The sequence below is a fragment of the Cynocephalus volans genome, chromosome X (assembly GCF_027409185.1).
Source record: "Cynocephalus volans isolate mCynVol1 chromosome X, mCynVol1.pri, whole genome shotgun sequence".
In the NCBI taxonomy this organism is placed as follows: domain Eukaryota; kingdom Metazoa; phylum Chordata; class Mammalia; order Dermoptera; family Cynocephalidae; genus Cynocephalus; species Cynocephalus volans.
Genome location: NC_084478.1, coordinates 149,102,598 through 149,107,664, shown reverse-complemented (window position 1 = coordinate 149,107,664; position 5,067 = coordinate 149,102,598). Strand labels below are relative to the sequence as shown.

At 46.1% G+C, this 5,067-nt stretch overlaps 1 non-coding gene across 1 annotated transcript; it reads right to left on the bottom strand.

The window, feature by feature from the left end:
• Positions 1-4,242: 4,242 nt before the first annotated feature.
• Positions 4,243-4,365, bottom strand: LOC134368835 (U6atac minor spliceosomal RNA). The gene has a single exon (XR_010022532.1). It is a non-coding gene; the product is annotated as a U6atac minor spliceosomal RNA (small nuclear RNA).
• Between the last annotated feature and the right edge of the window lie 702 nt (positions 4,366-5,067).

The window sequence follows — 5,067 nt, the reverse complement described above, 5'->3', positions numbered from 1 at the left end:
GGGGGACCTTCGCCCAGAGCTCTCCCTTCACCAAGCATTAGAGAGAAGCCCTACAGCTGCCTGGAGTGCAGGAAGGCCTTCTGAAAAAGCTCGCCCCTTAACCAGCACCTGAGGACTCATGGGCGACAAGCCCTAGGAGAACGCTGAGTACGGGAAGGGAGAGAGACCCTATAAATTGTGAATTGGGAAGGCCTTCAGTGATACCTCGTCTCTTTCTAGACATCTCTTTGTTCCCACCGGAGAAACCGTATAGATGTGACAAGTGTGGAACACCTTGTCAACTGCAGCTGTCCTGGTGGCTCCTGCTTTTTATTCTGAGTTTGTACTTCCTTTTGGCCCCCTGCTGGGTTTCAGTTTCCAGAATCCAAGAACGATACCTGAAGAAGTTTGCCAAGGAAGTCCACGTGTTGGGCTGCAGGTGGAAGCTGAGAGAAGACGGGACTGGTGCTAGTGTTCAAGAGCTTGCAAGTTACTTTAAAGTTGAGGGTGGCTGCACAGTAACGGACAGCAGAAATAACAGGAGTGTCCTCTACTTTCAGACCTCTCGGGTGTGCTAAGGGCTGACATACTGCTGCTCAAATCCCCTGTGTTTCAGGGTCGCCTGGAGAGGCAGATTCCCGAGCCCACTCCTGAGCTACCAAATCAGAATCTCCAGGGCTGGGCTTCCCTACAGATGCATACTTTGAAAAAGGTCCCACGGAGATACTGCTGCACAACCAACATGGAGAAAGCCATGTCCTAGGATAGACACTGTGGCAATTTCCCTTGAAGCCTTAGAAATCCTTGATGTAAGACATAATGTGTACTATGCTCTCTCTTCTGCTTCTGAAGGAATTTCCCCAGTACATTTTCCTTCTGTTTTGTTGTAGTCAGCTCTTACCCTATTTCCAAGAAGAAAGATAAGAACGGGGGAAACACAGATGAACATCTTTACGTTTCTTAGACTAGCAGCCCCATATTTCCCTTCTTTCATTCAGAGAAAAGTATTTTCTGCAATATCCACTTTTTGCTAAGTTCAGTAGACATGGTAAACTGCCCGAACACCATTCTCTTCCTTTCCTCAGAGGACCCCATTTCCCCCCATGTATCTATGCTTTTTCATAAAGCCAGTGGGTTTCAGGGGAGTCTGGGATGATCTCCAGCCCCAGAAGAGAGGTACCTATCTTTCTTGCCAAGGATTGGCTTAGGCCTGGGGATGTGGAGGGAGATGTTGGAGGAAAAGTTCTTGTTCCTCCTTCATCGGCTGGACATTGTCACATCTTTGTATTACAAAGGACTGCAGCAGTCATCTTGTCAAGATGGAGGAAGCTAGTCAAGGACAAAGATGGCTCAGTGAGGATTGTGCAGCAGAAGGATGGAAGAACCTGGCCTGCCACTAATGGCCTCGAGGGGCCAGTGCATTAGCAATCCCAGAGCTCCTACCTCAGCACATGTGGTGGAGTGAGATAACAGTCCTTCCATATTGCAGGGACCACCCGGAAGTGGGCTTTCTGTTACTTGCAGCTGAAAACGAAAGTAGCTCAATCTCTTTTCCGACCCCCTCCTTCCCTGGTCTTCAGCGGCCACTACAACTTTTGCAGGTCAACCTGAGATGACATGTTCAGACCAATAGAGGTTATGGCAGTGCCCCTGCAAACCAGGCTTTGCTTCAACTTCCTGTGGGAGGAGCTGGCCATTTGGGAAAGTCCCCCTTGGACTCTGGAGTCAGCTAAGGAGGGGAACACCTGTCTCCTGGACTTACTGTGGCTGCCCCAGAAGCAACCACTAGCCTCCGAATCCTTATGCCCTAACTTGGAAGAGGAGCCTCAGGAGCAAATAAATGTTTGGAGGAGTGGAATGGGTACCCTGTGTTCCTAATATGAACCCTGAGTCTTCTGCTACTCTTCCTCTGCAGGACACTGGAGGAAAGGCCTGATGGGTGACCTGCCAGGTCAGCTGTACCCACAGCTGCAACCTGTTTTGCTAAGCTTACTGAGCCTCCCACATGCCCCTGCCGGCACAGGTACTCTGGGACTAATCCTGAATCTGGTCTGGGGGGTGAGTGGGAGCCTTCTCATGCTGGTGCTGCTCATCCCAGTTCTAAGAACAACAATAAATGTAGCTACCCGTTTATTAGGCATGTCCATATGCCAGGCACTGTACTGAGCAAATGGGATTTTTCTCATTTATGCCTCCCAAGGTTTCTCCCTCGGAAGGTACCATCATTCCCATTTCATAAACGAGGAAACCAGGGTTCAGAGGGGTGTCATAGTTGCCAAGGTCACACGGTAATAACTGGTGGAACTTGGATTCAATATCCAAGTTCAGAAGGAACCCAGTCTCTGGACTCCTCCCTTGTTCCTGGAGACCTGGTTCCCACCCTGTCCCGGCCAGCTCCAGTGACAGACCCTGTCTCCGTGCACAGTGACCCCTGCCAGCCCTTGCTGGCACTGGAAACCCACCATCAACATTCAGTCCTCCAGACCACAGCCTGTTCCTATCAGCCAGACTGTCCAATTACCAGTGATATTAGCTTCTCAGGACTTCCATAACAAACAACAACAACCTTAGTGGCTTAAATAACACCAATCCTGCAGTTACAGAGATTAGAGGTTGACGTGGGTTTCACAGGGCTAACATAACAATGTCAACAGAGCAGTGTTCTTTCTGGAGGCTCTAGGGAAGCATCCATTCCCTCGCCTTATCTAGTTTCTGGAGTCTACCTAGACTACTAGTCCACTTGTCTCATGGCTCTTTCTTTCATGTTCTAAATCAACAGTGTAACAACTCCAAATCTGTCTCTGACCCTGCTTCCTTCATCACACCTACTGTTATTCTGACCTCTGTCTCTCTCTTATAAGGACCCTTGTCATTACATTGGGCCAACTAGAGTAATCCAAGACAATCTCCCCATCTCAAGGTCCTTAATTGCACCTGAAAAACTCCCTTCTGCCATGTGGGGTAATATATTCATAGGTTACATGGATTAGGACGTGAACATCTTGGCAGAGGATGTGTCTACCACACCAGTGGGCCTTGCCAGTACCCGCATACCTAGCCTACTTAGGCTACCACACTCTCCTCTTGTACTGACCCCTCTCCCTCTCTCCCTCCCTGATGTGGTCTCTGACTGGGCAAATCGGTCTTGTTCCTGTCAGTGCTCTGATACTACACGTTAGAATGGGCAGCCCATCCTTCCACTTCCCATACACACACAAAGGGAAGGAAAATGTAGGTTCTCAATAAATGGTTAGCAGCAGTGTCTTACTCCATTCAGGCTGCTTTAACAAATATATCATAGGCTGGATGGCTTAAACATAAACATTTATTGCTCATAGCCATCTTCTCTTTATGTCCTCATATGGTGCATTTCAGAGAGAGAAGAAGCAAGCTCTCTCATGTCATCATGAGGGCTCCACCGTCATGACCTAATCACCTCCTAAAGCCCACATCTCCAAACACCATCACAATGGAATTAGGGTTTCAACATATGAATTTTGTAGAGACACAAATATTCAGAATATAGCAAGTAGTGATAGGACTTGTACCAAATGGGATCTTGCCCCTCCCACAGTCATAATACAGGTCTTAGCCAGTTCCTGAAGCAAAGCAGGGTGGGGATGAGTGTCAACATCCTTGACTCTCATGATCTCAGGACTATCTTCGTGGTGGGTGGGTTCTTTCTTTCCATTTGAAGATGAGGCATGGGGAGTCAGTTCCTAAAGTAGTGTGGTGTATTGAATTATGTGCCCTCCAAACTCACTGAAGCTTGAATTGTGTTCCCCAAGTTTTATGTGTTAGAAACTTGGCCCCTACTGTAACTGTTAAGAGGCTTCTGCATTTAATCTGTCGAGATGCATTGTTTTGGTGGAAGAACATAGGGAAAATTGGGCCTCACACAGATATGTCATTGAAAAGTGATAAGTATTTTAACAGTCTTTTAAATTTAAAAAATATCAAATTTAAAGACAATTTAAAAGACAGGAAAAAATTCAGGCCAAAATTTTGGAATAAGACCTATATTTAAACAATTAAGGCTGGTGTTTGTGACACTTTTCCCCTAGAGATATCCATTAATTCTATAATAGGTGGCTGAGAGGCTGTTTTACATGCCTTGGAGAGACTCACTGGCTTAGGGCTGAAAAAATTGTAATTCCAGACACAACAGCACAAAAAGGGGGATTGCTGTAAATCTATCCTGGTTCATGTTGAGACCCCAAATGGCTATAACCTCCGAAGCAGGCAAAAAACAAACAAACAAACAAACAAACAAAGGAAACCATATTTAGAAACTGACAATGGCTTACCTGTACTGATGTTGTAAGCCTGAGGCCTCTTCCATCCTTGTGAAGGGAAACACTAAACCCTTCTTCTTTCATACAACTCTTAATAGCATTTTTAGATAATTGTGGACATTCTCCTTTGGTACTACACACAGTTCAACAATTGGTAATTTCTTCGAGTTTAGTTGCAATGTGGAATCTGAAACCTTATTATTGATCTTTCCATACTTTGTTCCATGAAAATCCGTTGGTCTGAATGGCTCTTTTGTTCACAGATGATTTTGTAACATCACACATTGGTCAACTGGAAAACAACAACAACAACAACTCAGTCCCAGACATTTCCTAGAGTGACTCCCAATGAGTTACACCCTTGTAGAATTCTCCTCTCCTTGAGGGCAGGCAAATCCTGTGACTTGCTTCTAAACAATAGACTATGACAAATGTGAAGGAATTTTGCATATGTTATGGAAGTCTCTAATCAATCGACTTTCAGGTGGGAGATTATCCTGGGTGGGCCTTTCCTAAACAGACCTCTTATCTTCTGACCTCTCTCCTCCTCTCCACCACACCCTTCTCTGGCTTTGAAGAAACAAGCGGCCATAAGTAGTACAGCAGCAAGAACTTGGATTCTGCCAGCAACATGGGGGAGCTTAGAAAAAAGATCCTCTCCACAACTCCACATGAGAAATAAGCCTGGGTGATAACTTGGTTGCAGCCTTATGACACCCTGAGCTGAGGACCCATCTAAACCCTCCCAAGTCCCGATCCACAGAAACTGTGAGATAATACTGTGTGTTGTTTT